A 15,987-nucleotide genomic window follows, 5' to 3' on the forward strand; every position below is an offset into this window, starting at 1 on the left:
CCGCGTGCAAGGCTCCCCGCTAACCCTAAAGCTCCGCTCCTTCCTTCCTGAGACGTTAGAAAGTCACCGATTGGAGAGAAAGGCCTACGAATGCAAATGACCTTGCCCCCCCATCCCCTTCCCTCTCCCTCGGCGGAAGGGTGTCAAACCAGCCCCCCACTCCCAGGCTGAGGCGGCAACGGGGGTTGCTACTGTGGCCCAGAGAGTTCACGGCGGCCGGCGGTGGCCGCTCCTCTCTGCAAGCAGGCGTTCCTTCCGTCCCCAAGAATGGCTTAAGATTTTTCCCGAGAGTTTTCTCTAGAGACCTGGGTTCAGATCTAAGCGCAGGTGTAACTATCCAGTTCTCTGGATGTCCTACACACACACACGCATCTGAAAGCTACAGATATATTTTTCTCTGAGTTCTCTCCTTCGAAATACTTCAGAAGTGGGGGGGGGGAGCCTCTTGCCCCACTTGCATGTGATGTATGAATTCCAGCTACATTGCATGGGTTGCCTTCCTGCTATTCTTTGGCTTTTAACAGACGCTGAGAAAGAAAGAGGGGCTGTGATCGGGTTCCTTCCCTTCTCTCAGTGCCCATTCTAAATTTGATTCCAAAGTCGAAGTAGTTGAATTGGCTAATTCTTAGTACAGGCTATTGAGAGAAGCCAGGCACAGCAGTATATCCCTGTATAGCAGTGGATACAATGTGCTGAATTGGCAGTCTAATTATAAATGTGGCATTTGGACCTCCTTTCAGAGCCAGTGCCACCTTACCTTATGAGGGAACTTCAACTACAGCAACTGTTCAAAACAAAATGCCATTACAGGATCAGCTTCACCCAACACTGGAACTAGCCAAGAGATTGTTTTACAAATAGTCTTTCTCACTTAACACAAGAATGTATTATAAGAAACGCAGTTGAGGAGAAGGAGGCAGAGTTTAAAGAAAACGCTTCAGGAGTTCTCTGCCAGGTGTCAAGCTACTCTGAGCTGCAAACGAAATCCAAGTAACCTAATTATTTTCCTTCCTATACGTACCTCCCTAAAAATACATTTGAAGGGAGGGGGGGAGGCAACTCGAATTTATTTTTAAGGAAGGTACAGGCACTATGATAAAAGAGAGATGCACATACAGAAGACAAAGGCATAAAAAAAAAAACCCCATTCTAATTCATACCTTTGGGGTAACAAAAGTTTGAGTTGTGCGTCCTATTCAGGGTCCATTTTAAAAATGCTCTGCTTTATGGCAGGGCCAGCGGGTGAGCATGCAAAGGTTTCAGTACAAGTGCAGTCTAGTTGTAAAAAAGTGTGTGTATGTGCATGTTACTACCCCTTCTCTCTCCCTCCCTCCCCCCACCTCCTCTTCACGTTCCTTTACGATTTAGCAAAAGATTAAATACTCTGTTTTGTCCTGAGGTGCCCATTCTTTTCAGGCAAATCATAGTGAAAGTTTACAGTATTTTTAAATGAATCCCTTTTCCTTCTCCTCCCCCCCAAAATTAAAATTAGGTCCAAACTTGTCCATCATACGTCAGCGGGCTATTAAAAAGAAACCCACACGCAAAACGTTTTCCTAATCTGCATAACAACAGAGCGAAAGAGGCTTGTTTATCTCAGAAAGTTTCCCTGTCTGTGTTTTGGGGGAAACACCCTGGAGGCTACAACTAATCTCCTATCCGCAGGCTCCCAAGCCCGGGCAAGCTCTCCCTGACACCCAGACACAACAACGCTCCGTTGCCTTTTCGACATTTGCCCCTTCTCTCTCGCCGTCCTTAAAAACACCCAGGAAACGAGCCCCTTGCGAAGGCAGCGGCAATGAATCAAATCAAGATGACCGGTGCCTCTGATTGAGCCCCAGGGCCTGCTTGGCCCAGGCGCGCGCGCTCCTCGCAAGTGATTCTGGTGGCAAGACGGATCCAAGGCCCCGGAGCGGCAGCGGGGACGCCGAAGCGCTGCGGAGCTCCTCGCAGCCGAAAGCGGCTTAAATTATTCACGTGCAAGCTGCGGGTGTGTCGTGTGTATGCGGTGCCAAAGCGGACCGACGTCTTCAATCCCACGCTCACACACACAAACGCGCACCCAGCTCTTGGTATACCCCGTCTCACAGAACAGCTTTGGTTTCACTACTTCGGGCAAAGAATCTGAAATTCACGTACGCGTTCGTGTCTTTTTCCAGAACAATGCGGGGGCGGGGGGGGGCGCAACTCAACTAAAGGCATCGCAGGTTTAAACTCCACAGACAGTCCCCGAAGAACAGCACGTAAATGGGACCCGACAGAATTACACAAAACAGCCAAACGCTGGACTATCTTCCTATCAGCACATCTTACACAACGCAACTAAAAACGGGACCATCTCCGAGCAGCAGCAGCAGCAGCAGCAGCACTTTTGAGGGAAAAGGGGGCGAGCAGCTCAGCCCCAGACACCTTGCCGCACTCCCCCTTCTGCAAGCCCGTTTGAAATTACAGCCCCACGGGCGGCCTCCTTGCGGCTAGGGTTGCACAAAAAGGTAACAGAAAACAACAACAACAACGAAGCCCCAGAAAGAAGAGAAAGAGGGAAAAAACAAGACTTCCTGGGAACTTACTTTACGATTACTTTAGGCGCTATCCTTTTCTTCCAGCTGGCAAGGAAAGCCGTTTTGTCCAGGTTAGGTATTGTTGTCTACTTACGGATCAGTCCGTGGCTACAGGGTTTATTTTAATTTATGGCTTATGCATTCTTTTAAGGTCGATTTGCATGACCTCCGGCAAGAGCTAAGACACAGCACGAAATCCCCCGCTGAATGTAGGGCGAGCCCACGACGCCGCCAAGAGCTCCCCTTCTCATGGTGTAAGCAGAGCCCGGTGTGTTTTTGAGCTCTGTTTTTTTTTTTCTCCCCCTCCCTGTAGAACACAAATTAGGGTGTGATATCAATTTTAAAGTTTTCGGTATAACTTTATCCTAGCCTCTGCCTGCAGAGAGATAAGACGCCACGGACGCAGCAACTCCTCGATATGCTGCCCCTCCGTGGCCAAACGCAGCATTGCCCCGATCCCTCCCTTCTTTCTTAAAGATCTCTCGGCAGCTATATAAAGCACGCTAGCGCCGAACTTCTTGACAAGTTTACCCACCTCAAAGTTAGCGGACGGGATTCAAGGCGCTCGCACACCTCCTCATTCCCCCATTCCTACTAGCTTTGCGGGCGAGGGCAGGCGCCTCTTAGAGGAATGACAGCCGCTTTGTGTTCCCCAAACTTGATGTTAGGGTTTTATTTTTCTTCTCTTGTTCCCTCGCCTGCCTGTGCTAGTATCTCTCTTACGCACAATCTCTCTCGAGCGCCATGTGTTCGCAGGCAGGCAGCGGGTGATCTTAAAATACAACATGGATCTGTCACTACGTTTTAAAATAGACGCCACTTGGAGGGCGGAAGGGAAAGGAACGGGGGGGGGGGGTGTGAAGAGACAGAGACAGGGAGAGGAGGAAAGGAGCAGCATTGTTGTGATTGCAGGATTGCAGAGGAGCGGGGTCTTTACCTAGACATGGGATCTTTTCTGAAAACTCACCCCAGATTAGCAGCGCAAGGACTTTCTTCGTCAGTCTGCTGTTTCCCTTCCCATCCCCATCGCCGCCACCAAGGCAACCCTCCCCAAAAAGCCTAGGAGTAAGGAACCGTGCCGGGGAGTCATTCAGAAATCTCTTAACTTCACAAGCTACCTCCGGACGCGGCGGCTGTTGTCGCGGCGGCTGCCTTGGTCAATTGCAACTAACCAGCCCTTAAAGACAGCGCGAGAGAGTACCGTATTCTCTCGTATAAGTCGACACCCATGAAGCCTGGAAGACCCTCTTACAGCAGGACTGAGAGATCCACACCAAACCCAAGCTGTTCACACACACACACACACACACACACACGCACCTTACACCTTACGCACGCACATGCACTCGCAACTCCAGTCAACAACAGGTCTTAACAATACAATAAGCGCTGCCTGGGTTTCCTGCCAAATTACCTTCTTCGAGATCCAGTATGTCGATCTAAAAAAAAAAAAAGCCTTGGAGTCTTCTTTTTAAAAAACAACAATTGTGCAGTGATGGGAGGTAAGGAACAGGGCAGCGTGAATAAACGGCAAAATAATACACTATACTAGCGAAAGAAGCGAGCGCAACGGGCCGCTGCTGATGGTTCTCCAGGCCATGGTCATGTTGCAAAAATCAGATCTTCGGGATAAGTTTGCTGACGGGTTGCCTGGAGATTTAATTACAATCGGAGAGTCATTATTATTTGCTGTTGGGCTTGGCTTCCCCCACTTGGCCGCCTCCCGCCCCTGCGCGCCGTCCCTCCTCCCCCCCCCCTGCGCGCACACACAAGGCACACAAGTGAAGGCGCCGCTTTACTCCTGTCAATCTTGCAAATCAATATGAGCGGCCATGTCGTAAGTATTCAAAGCATTTCCCTTCGCGCAACATCAGAGAGTGGCCGGGGCATCGATCGGAGAACGGCGAAAGGAGGCAGGGCTGTTACCGTCGCTCCCGCCCCCAATGGCAAAGGCAGCACGCGCTGAGGAGCGGGAACGGGGAGTGGGAGTGAAGGGCCGGAGAGAAAGTGAGCGCCAAAGAGAAAGTGAAATCTCATTCTCTCCCCCCCCCAACGCACGCGCGCACGCATTCCCAACCACAAGCCATCTACCTCTCACTCGCCCCCCTCTTCCTGCTGCTCGGTTGCCGTCGCCTCCCGGAGAGCTATTAAGCAGAAGGCTGCAACGCTCACACTTTCCTGGGAGTAAGGTCCATCCCAAGGGAATTTTACCTGCACGCGAATTACGAGGCAATAGGACTGTAAACATGCATACTTCCGATTCGACTGGCATAGAAGTCCCTAAGAGTTGCTACCAAGAAAATGCATTTTGTGAGGCTCATCCATAAATAAGTGTTCTTCGGACGTAACAAACAGCTTCCGGACACATAGGTCTATTCAGAAGTAACCTTTACTTTGGACAATTAAGGATGCTATCTCCAATAACGTTATCCCTAGCTAGAAGTCAGATCAGTTAATTTAAAAATAATTTAGAAGTAACACAATTCTATGGAAATAATTCATGGATACAACTCCGAATTAACAAGCTTTTTTCGCCAGTCCCATTTATTTACAAATGGCATAGTTAAGCCAATACTTCATTTTTGGCAGGCTTACACCTGGGCTGGCTGCCTTCAGAAATCCTACTGATTTCTATGATTCCTGTATGCATAATTAGGTGCTTCACAATTCCGTCCTTTTCTTTGAGTCTCGCTGATTTAGCCCTAAATTAGGATGAACAGACGCCTGCAGCTTCACAGTCCTACCCAGTGGCTGTTTACGCAGAACCGTTTCTTCAGCCTGCAGGTCACTACGCGCTCATCTTCAGCCCTCGGAACACGTTCGGAATCAGAGCAAAGTGACATCATTACAATATAATAAATGCCAATAAATATTCGGAGATTTAGGATAATGATAAGGGAACAGTCACAAACCTTCCGCACAATCCTTGGGGATGGGTTGATTTGAATGCCCCGCTTAGACCGCTCAGTCAGCGTTTGTCCTGCTGGCACGCTGAAATCAGTGGGACTCCCTCCGAGGGCGGGCGGTTTCCCCTTAGATGGATATGGAATTAACTGTTGATTTCTGGAGCCTTGCTGGGTACCCTTAGACGCTGAAAAGTAAGCCCTAATGAACTCTCACTTCACTTTCGAGTAAACATATCTGAAGTTGGGATGTGGTTGGGATCAACTGCGGTTGATGAGACAAGGCTGAGTAGGGGGAATGGGGGGGGGGGGGACGGGAGAGGAGGAGGGAGAGGCCTTGTGAATTGCACCAGAAAGGAAAAAGCGTGAGATTATTCCCTTTGGAGAGGAACGCTGCAGATCCAAATGAAGGAAGAGTGACATAAGAGGGAAAGAGGAGGGTGCGTGGGGATTGAAAGATCGGGAGGATCCCGCACAGGTAGGAAGCGAGGCCTTTGGTTCTAATCCTTCCACCAAAGGATTAGGCGTTTGCTGCCGAGCAAACAAGGGCAGAAGAAGCCCCGCTACCCCCTTCCCAAGAATGTGTCATGTGGACCATTCCGGAACGATCTACAAGACCAGTTTCACATCTACCGACGACTTCCAAGTCTACGTCCTTGGAAGGCACTCCCTGGAAGCCCACCGGAATTACTCCGGAGTAATCAGGCTGAGCTAAAGGCCAGCTCAGGCAGATGGGTACCTAGGTTCTGCAGAAATCTCAACTATTTATCACCGAATAACTGCGGAAAGTCTCGGAGAGGAATGCGTTAAGAAAGAGTTGTGCGTTAAAAAAGTGAGGCAGACATTCACTACGGGGTAAACGGGCAAAGGAAGCATTTGAATTTAACTGAGAAGTAACCACCTTCGGCCGCCGCGCTCTGTAACCACTTCAGTCTGCATTGGCCTGTGAAAGTGGCGAGGGGACATTAAGGAACAGCCTGGGTAAAGGACAGCTAGGAACCTGGCTGGGTCGTGTAGGTGGTGAAGGGAGGAGTTGGGAAGAGTTGCTTCGCCCACCCCATTTTCCCGGGCCTCAGAGCGATTCTGAACATTTGAAGAACTTTAATTTCCATCTTAACAACCAAGGCGAAGGAAGGAAAAGCAGCGCTGAAAAGAGACCGAGAGGAGATTAAAACACAACCTGTTGCTTGAAAGAGAAAAGGGTCTCTCAATCTTTTTTTTTTTTTTTTTGCAATTCCACTCCTCCCCACCCTAAAAGTCAGTCCTGGAATGGGGCTTCTCACAGTCTTCGGAGGCGCCAGAATTAATTTTGAGGAAATAAAAGTGACTTTCCCTTTTCACGTTCTTCGCAGCGAAGCGCAAGGGTTTTCAGTGCAGGACGCAGGCGCTAAGCCTACAAAACTAGAGACCGTTGGGGCTGGCTTCTTCGGCTTTGTATTTCGGGCTTTGCCTTTGCCACCCCCCGCCCCTTCCACAAGGTCTCCCCTTACCCCGCCCCGCCCCCCACCGTAAGGATCAGATTGTAACAGGGAAACTTTTCTGGTTTAAAAGACTTCTCCCTGCCCACTCCCCCACCCCCGGCTCTCAAAGGCCTCAGCGCACCACCAAAATCTTCTGAAGCCCAGATTTGTGAGTTTGGGAAGAACCTTGAAATCCACCCAGACAAAGCCTAGAACGATAAATCTCCCCAAATTCTCCTAATGGAAAAGAAAGCTTGTGGGAGTTTTTGCCCTGCTCTAGATGGATTTCGATTCAGCTGGGGAGGAAGGGGTGTTGTGTGTGTGTGTGTGTGTATACGTTAATTTTTAGAATCTAATAAAAAGCTTTTCTTCTCTGACACCCGATCAAGGCTCTTCAAAATATTCAGAACCATTTGGAAAATCAGCGTTTTAAAATTCAGGATCACTAGAAATAGAAGATTTAAAGTTTAATTCTAATATTCCTCTCAAACTAAAAAGGGAGTGTCTCAATAATATATTGTATCTACAATTGTCCTGCTTCTTTTGAAGATGAGAACTTTATAATATATGTAATTTTCTTATATATTTTGTAATTCCACGGGCCACGTTTTTGTAACAAAACCTATTTACACCTACTTTTTCCATCCCGTCCAGACTGTTTGTCTGCCTACAGTTTGCGCCTAATGCCCTGAATTATTTTTTTTCTGTGCAACATTTCTCCTTGTTTAGTTTGCACAGTATCACATCGTATTGAAAAAGAGAGAGAACATATAAGACGGCAGGGTAGCACAGTTTAAAAAAGAAAACGTGCGCAGGTCTTCTTTGAATCACTCTCCTTTTTGGGGGGGGGTAATAAATGTTGACACAGAGATTAAGAGAATGTTAACAGTGTACAAAGCGCGGTTAAGGTCCGACAAAAATCAGTAGATGATGAAGCGACCTGTGTAATTCACAAACGCGCAGATTCCTGTAGCTTTCCCATGGATGCTTGTCTAGTAAAAGATGTCGCTTACATAACTAACTCTTGAATATGTTACTTTGTGATACCAACGTATTACGTCTTGTTCTTACATCCAGATGAGTAAAAGCAGGTCCAAAGTAAAAAGTACCACAGATCTGATGCTCTTCCATCGATCTGGCAGCACACTGTCAGGCATGTTATCAGTCAATGCACCAAGAAAGCATCAGGTGGGAAACATTTATTGGCAACCAAACGCATTTCCAACGCAGAAAGGGGCCAATTTGGAAACACCTTTTGAACCTAGAAGAGACAGTGCAAAGGATGTTTGCTAACCTGGGGGGGGGGGCAGAGAGATATTAGGATTAAATTGAACAGCGGTAACAACTGCATACTTGTTGCATGGGGCTCAGGTGGGAATTTAGCACGCCTGCTCACTTAATTTGACGCCAGCAGAGTGCACGGAAAAGAAGCCCCTTTCAAGCTCCAGTATGGTTTTCGCCCACCAGAGACCTGCTTTCGAGGAGATGGGAGCACAAAACCGACAATCCGAGGCTTTTCCAAATCGGAGAGGAAGCGAGAGTGTGGCGCCTTCTCGTTGCTCCTCCCGATCTGGAGGAACCCGCGGATTTAAAGGGCACAGGCATCCTGGACCCTTTATTTGCCCGCCACCCGCGATTGGGCTCCGGACTTCAAAGCTGACGGGAGGGACAAGACGCGGCTCCTAAGTGAGGATGCTGGGTTGATAGGGTCCCAGCGCATCTACCAGGCTGTCCGCCATCCCCCCAACCCCTGAGTTGCCTCGGGGCTAAGGTGAACAGAGGGACCCGCGGAGCAAGGGCAGGAGTGGCAGGCTATCGGGGCACGTCGAGTCGCAGCAGCACTGGGGAACGCAACTCCGCAGGACCGAAGCATCCCCCAAGGTGGGCGAGCCCGGTGGCCCTTGCCGTCTTTTCGTTGGTCGCTCCATAAAGGCACGGCGTCCCCCCTTCCCTCCGTCTCCTCCATCCCCTCCACGCCGAGGAAGCCCCAGGGTTCTTCAGGCAGGCAGAGGCGGAAAGTGCCATCCCGAACAAGTCTCCCTGGAAGGGAGGGCGGACGGGCAGTCTGGTGCAGATTTCCAGGGGTGGGAGAGACAAGACGGTTGGCTGAGAACGAGGAGAGGGGCGGAAGGCCAGGACCAAGCCCCTTTTACCTGAGAGTGAAGCCCACTGCATCTGGCAGGGTCCCTTTGGAACAGAAGGTCCCTGAGCCCGCTCCCAGGACGTTCAATAGGAGGACTAGCGGGAAGACGTTCCTGTAGGGAGGTCACCGGGGCTTACGTTGGAATAAACGTTTAATGGGACCACGGAGGTGATGGGGAAAACGTATTCCCTATCTGTAATACTGGCTGGTGCTTCGGGGATGGGGGAGGGAGTTACATGTCCGAAGAAGGAAGGAAAGCGCTTGAAACATAGTTAACAACTGAAACAAAACTTTCAGAATGAACCACAAGACCCAAATATATTTGCTAGGTTTGAAAGTCGAAACCAAAACCACTACAAAGGTAGCAAAAAGTTTTGTCAGGCAAAGCTAGCACATCAGTCCTCCGGAGGAGCACCCCTCAGTCGTTCTGAATCCACCCGCCCGCCACTGTTTTCTCCCCAAAGAGATGGGGAAGGGGGGGGGGAGAAGCAAATCAGCCCAAATCACACCCCCATCCCTATGCACAGAGACATTGTGGAGCTCCCTCTCTCCAGCCGACTTTTGTCCCCGCAGCGAAAGTGGCACTGCGGCAATTACAGCGACTCCAAGACTCAGTCATATCCCCGCCTTTACCTGCCCCCCCCCCCCCCAGGTTCCCCCAACAAACAAAAGCGGGCAGATCATCTGGTTTTCCCCCTCCCGCCGCTCCGCCAGAGGCAATTCCACAGAAAAGTTGCGCGGGAGAGCTTTCCCCTCTCTGGGAAAGTTGCGCGGGAAGATCCCTCTCGGCTCCACACGTGAAGTTCAAAGGCAAGCGGAGGGAGAAAGCGACGGGAGTGGGGCGCGGGGGGGGGTGTTTTTTGCTGCTGCTGCTGCTGCTGCTGCTAGTACTGAAAGAAGGCTGGGGGTACTTACAGTGCGAGAGGGCAGGCTGCCTGCAGAAGGCTGTGATCCACCGGTGCTGCGAGGAGGGAGAGAGAGAGGGAGAGAGAGGGAGAGGGGGGAGTGCCAAACTGGATACACCTTCACCGCAGCTCATCACATCTGCCAGCCTCGCTCCCCTCTCTCTTTCATTTCCACATTCCCTTTGTTCCTGCCAAAAAAAGGAGAAGTCTACACGTCACATCAGAGTCCCCAGATGCAGTCTACACCAAAAGAAGTGGGGGGGGGGGGCGGGAGAGAGAAAAATGAATAATTCAATCAAATAGTAGATAGTCTCTAAGGCGAAAACATATACTGTATTGCACTTAAAGCAACCGAGGATAATGGAGGCATTCCAAGCAGGTAGTCCCTAGTAATAGTCCTGAAAGCCTAGCCTCTGCACTCTTCCAGGGGGGCAAATTCAAAATAAACTTTCCTTTTGTCAAAAGCCATTTGTCACACCCCATCTCCTCTTTCTTCCCACCCCCCCCCTACACACACACTTCCTCCACACCTACCCCGAAAAAGGGCAGGATGACACTTGCTGTGAATGGATGGGATAGAAAGTCCCCTGAAGTGTCGGAAGTGTGTGGCTTCAGGAATTGATCCAAATCCAGGGCCGGCGATGTTTGGAAGCCCAAGGAGGAGAGATGGCTTTCTGAAAAGTGTTTTAAAACACCCTCCCGGGCTCACAGTCCCGCCCCCCCCCCACAAAGCCCGACCGCTCACGCCCCCCCCCCCGCCCTCAGTCCTCCCCTCTCGCGCTGCCTTCTTTCCACTCCGCGGGATCGCCTGGGCTTCCTTACCGCTTCCTGGATCTCAGAAGCCAGCCTTACAGGCAAGAAGGCGCCCCGGCCCTCGGCTACTTGGTCCGCGCTCTCTGGGAGGACAGGGCGCGGTGGGGGCGGGGAAGACTGCGGCCGCGGTCTGGGGCGGCCGGGGGGGCGCTGTCAATTGACTTCTGGTTGAGCTGCGGCTGAGTTGGGGAAACGCGAGGCGGCGGCGGCGGCGGCGGCGGAGGAAGGAAGGAAGGAAGGAAGGAAGGAAGGAAGGAAGGAAGGAAGGAAGGAAGGAAGGAAGGAAGGAAGGAAGGAAGGAAGGAAGGAAGCGAAGGGACGGCGAGGGGAGCGACCGGCTCAGTTGCCCCACGGCGGGCCAAGAGGCAGCTGAGCCACCCTTAGTGGCTCCTGTCCCTTCCTCCGCATCTGGAGTTGCCCTTCCGTTTGGGGAGGTCAGCTCAGCTCTCCGCCTCGGGCTCTTTGACATAGGGCCGAGTCTTCAGCAGGCCCCCGGGGCTCCGCCACAGCCTGTTTGGGCCACTACCCGCTGCCTAACATGAGAGGTGGCCCGGTGCGGTCTCAGTCTGCCCCTGCCGCAGCATCAGCGCGCCGGCCTAACCGGGTCCTCTTCAGACGTGTTGGACTACAGCCCCCATCGTCCTTAGACAGGCCCGGCGCGGACGGTGGGAATTGAAGTCCGACACTTATGGAGGGCGCTCCGTTGGGGAAGAACGGCGCAAAGCCAAACAGCCAGCAAGGAAAAGAGGAGCCAGGTAAGGAGCGGGGAGGCGGGCGCGGAGTAAAGAGAGAAGGGCCGCTGGGTTTTAGGCAGGGCTCGGTCGTTGTGGTCGCCGCTCTCGGGCGAAATTGCGCTGCTCCTTTGCAGAGCAAGGAAAGTTAGAGGATCCTCTGCAAGCGTTTTCCTTTTCTAACGAGGCAGGCGGACGTGACGGATCTGAAAACCAAAACATTAGCGGCACCGTTAGTCAAATAAGAAATACGCTGGGGAAAGACGCTCGCCGGGCAGCTCTCGGGTTGATGTGCCTAAAACGCCACCTGGAGGCCGGCCCGCGAATAGCAGCCCGGGGGGCTGGGAGGCGGGAGGAGCCAGAGTGATGAATGCTTTGCAGGACCACCACAACCATAACAACAGTAGCAACAATAATCTGACCTTTAAAATAATGATAGGGAGGCCAACAAAGGACTGGAGGGGAATGGCAGAAGCGCTTAACTACATCAGTCTGATGAACGGAGAGAAGAAATCATCAAAGGCTGCACACCTGAGCATGCTGGCTTGAGGAAACCTTCAAAATCTAGTGGGTGTGTGCTTCCCATCCTGGGCTGTGGGTGCCTGGAGGGTGGGGAGATCAATACTATTGAGTCTCTGCCCTCCACTTCATGTGAGCCAGGACAGACGCCCTCAGATCAGTTCGGTAGGAATCTAGATCTTGCTAGCCGATCCTTACTTGCTTATTCAGAAGTTAGTCCCATATATTTAATTCAAGGAACAGGACATTGGATTACACTAAGCATTCTGATCCACTGTGTACTTTACTCAGGAATAAACACCAGTGAGCTTAGTGGGAATTTCTCCCCAGAATTTATGCAATCAGTTGCAATCAGCCTGCACCTCATGTCCATGTAATATTGTAAGGTGGGATCCTATGCATGTATATTTAGGACTAAGTCCCAGTAAGCTAGTCAGTGGGATTTATTTCCAGCTAAATGTGTATAGTATTAATAAAACATAGCAGCAATCTGGGAGCTACACTTTTGCCTGGCAATGTTTTTTTCCAACTGTAATGCTATTAAATAAAATATGCTTGAAAGCAATGCAGTTTGGGACCAAACCCTATATGGAACTTAAAATTAGGAAGGATTGCTTGTATTACACAACAATGTGAGATCTCTTGTTAAACTTGGGGGGATAAATTGGCTACCACTCTGGCCAACATTTTTATCTGAAGAAATATTAATTTCTTCTCTATGGTTGGATTAATAACTGGCAATTCTGAAAGGGAAAATAAGTGATCACTAACAGGTACAAAAGTGGAAAGCTAATACTTGAATAATGAAGGTAGCATTTCAATAATGAAAACTTAAATCAATTCTGATTTAGATAGCCTAGACTTCTTAGTTGGAGATTTCTGGGTATTTCTGAAACCGATCTTAATATTTTGAAAACTTTCTTCAGGACATTCCTCCATTCTTAAAACTGCAAATAAAGATTCCATGAGGAACCCCTATTCCTAGATGGTCTTGCTAAACACTAAACACTTAAAGCTTCTGATTAAATGTTAACAACTCTTATCTACAAAGAAGGCCATAATTTTATGAGCATTTACCCTGGGAAGTCAAACATGCTAAATAGGGTAGGCTACTTTCTGAACAAACAATCATAAGGTGAGGGTATATTATTTTTCTTTCCATAATGGAATTATGAGAGCCAGTTTAGTGTAATGGTTCTGCAAGTTAAAAGCACTGGACTAGAAGCTAGGAGATTGTGAGTGCTAGTCCTGCCTTACGCATGAAGCCATCTTTGGGACAGTCATTCATTCACAGCCCTAGGGAGAAGGCAATAGCAAATCACTTCCAAAAAATGTTGCCAAGGAAACTTCATGCACTGGTCCATGTAGTTACCAGGAATCAGTACTGACTCAAAGTTACAAAAAGGAAAAAAAAAAAAAGAATGGAACTATGTTCCAGAGTAATTTAAGAACTTAAATAAGCTCTTAATAAGGCCTGAATTACAATTACTTTTTGGTTTCATAGTGTGAGTCAAAGCAGCTGATTTTTCCACTAGCTAAAGACATAACCCAGAGGTCACAGAAGTATCTATATAAAACACTACCACATTATGGTATCGCTGCCCTTTTATTCCTGCCTTATGAATGCACCTGTGCAAAGCATCTATTCCCAAGTCTACTCCTCTAGCCCTCCCCATGTTCTACTCCCAAGGAAGAAGTCAGTGCTCTTGAATGTTACCTAATGTCCACCATGGGCTGGGTGAAGGAGGACAAACCAAATCCAGATGAGACCGTTGGTAAACAGAGAGCTGGACTTGGGGGATAGAGATGAAGCCTCTTCAGGATGCAGTTGCACTCCCACAGGAAAAGCAAGTTTGCAGGTTGGGCGGGCTCCTTGACTCTCAGCTGGATTTGCAGGCAGTGGCTGTGGGGAGAGCCATTTTTGCACAGTTACTGCAAGAACATCAACTGCAACCCTTCCTGAGCTGGTTGGACTTGGTGACAGTCATCCACACCTTAATTACAGCCTGTCTTGATTACTGCAACATGCTTTCCATGGGGTCACCCTTGAAAAGTGTCTGGGAATTGCAGTGGGGCAAATTGCAGCACCTAGCTGCTGAGTGATGCAAAGTCCAGAGACTGTACGATGCCCCCACTGAAAGAACACCACTGACTACTCATTGCTTAGCGGGCACAACTTAAGATGCTAGGCTTAACTGTTACTGCTTTAAACAGCTACAAACACGATTACCCGCAAAAGAGCCTCTCCCTGTATGAACCTGCTTGGATACTTACATCAACAGGAAAGTCTCTTCTGAGACTCATCACCCCAAAGCTGGACTAGCAGGTACAAAGGAAAAGGGGTTTCTCCTGTGTGGCTGTGAGACACAGAACACATCCTCAAAGGAGGTGTTGGCTCCCACTCTTCCAGTATGTAGGAAGAGAATAAAAAGACATCCCTTTTGCCAAGATTTTAATTTTTAATTATTTTAATGTTTTACTTTAATTTGGATTTTGATTTTAGCTGCATTAATTTCATCATGTTTTATACTCTGGATCTTTATTGTTGTAAGCTGTCTTGAGTGTTGGAATGAACAGAAAGGTGAGGTATAAATTTAAAAAATAAATAAATAGACATTTATCGCTTCTAGGAAGACTAAAACATAGGTTAATGTCCACATCTCTGGAAAATCAATGGCACAGTTTCATTGATTTATGTAAATCTGGATTGCTAGCAAAGGACTTTCCTTGCTTACCATTTCACTCAGCTCACCCTATGTTCAAATAAATCAAGCTATTACTTTATTTGAGCACTGTAAGAGACTCCTAAAATCAATTGATACTATATCTGTGCTTTAACGGTAGCTGTTCCACTCATCAAGCTACAGCTATATTGCAACATCTGTAAGGAGACAGACCCAGTAGGTTAAAAGAAACACTTATAAGCTTAGATATGTATAGAACTAATATTCATTGCCTACACAGTCATGTGGGAACATTAAAACCAGAATACACTGGAAAGTTTATCTGTTCAAATCTCATTGGAATAAATAAAAAGTGCTAAAATGCTTTAATGTCTCAATAGTGTTTGATGGATTATGCTTTGCACCACTTTCTTGTAGATACCAGGAGGTGAACATGTTATTGAAAATGGTTTCTATATCCTTTTTATGTGATGGTTATGTGTGCATTGTTATTATACTTGCATTTTGATTCCATTTGCACACAATTACCATAATAATCATTTTAAAACAATACATTGTAGCAAAATTGTTGTAAAATGGGCCTGATTCTGAAAATTCCTACCCCCCCCCCTTCTTGTGATGGCATATTTCAGCTAGATTCCAAGACTGAAGCTGTAATTTACATCTATTTAAATCGGTGAAAGAGAAGTAGAACCAACTTTTATTTGAATTAATCTAAATGGACCCGCCATTATAGTCTTACAACCCATATTTACTCAATTTTCCATTTTGGCTGACATTGAAGTGACACTTACTTTCAAGAAGATATTCCAGGAGGTATCTATAAACTGGGGTTTAAAGATTATTAGTTAAAGAGGCAGAAAGCGAAAGTTTTAAATCACATTGAAATAGTAATGTGCATTGTTTTAGCTACAGAACTGTTAAAATGAGTTAAATTGTGGTGATTTTCCCACTTACCTAGGAATTAGCCCCAGTGAAATCATTGGAGTCCATTTCTGAGTAAACAGGCAGAGATACAGAAGGATGGATGTTACAAAAGGTTCACCCAACATCTGCTCTACAATAAAAAGCAAATCATTAGGGTGCAAAGCAACACTACTGTATGCCTTCTTCCTATATTGACTAATGGAGAAAAAGTGCTCAACTTAAATGTATTAGTTCTTTTAATTGTCATTTCTTTCAAACTTTTCCATTTCGGTTCCTAATTGTATAGATACAGACAAACAGAATTTTTCTGGAAGATAATTAATAAATGAAAGTGTAAGAAA

General features: G+C 48.1%; 1 protein-coding gene across 7 annotated transcripts in view; it reads right to left on the reverse strand.

The window, feature by feature from the left end:
- The window catches only part of SOX6 (SRY-box transcription factor 6), a 469,019-nt gene extending 458,107 nt beyond the window's left edge, over window positions 1–10,912 (reverse strand). For 2 of the 7 annotated variants that reach the window (XM_025162928.2, XM_088145994.1), the window contains exon 1: window positions 2,571–2,954. The gene's annotated coding sequence lies outside the window, so the exon portion shown is untranslated. Of the gene's footprint in view, window positions 1–2,570; window positions 2,955–3,096; window positions 3,376–3,528; window positions 3,864–3,975; window positions 4,295–9,982; window positions 10,161–10,794 lie in introns of those variants that run through there. The other 5 variants (XM_088145996.1, XM_088145997.1, XM_025162930.2 and 2 more) reach the window with 5 other exon arrangements.
- Window positions 10,913–15,987: the final 5,075 nt, after the last annotated feature.

The sequence above is a fragment of the Python bivittatus genome, unplaced genomic scaffold (assembly GCF_059951505.1).
Source record: "Python bivittatus isolate LINGU-HERP-01145 unplaced genomic scaffold, Pbiv_v1 ctg000480_np1212, whole genome shotgun sequence".
NCBI classification, from domain to species: Eukaryota; Metazoa; Chordata; class Lepidosauria; order Squamata; family Pythonidae; genus Python; species Python bivittatus.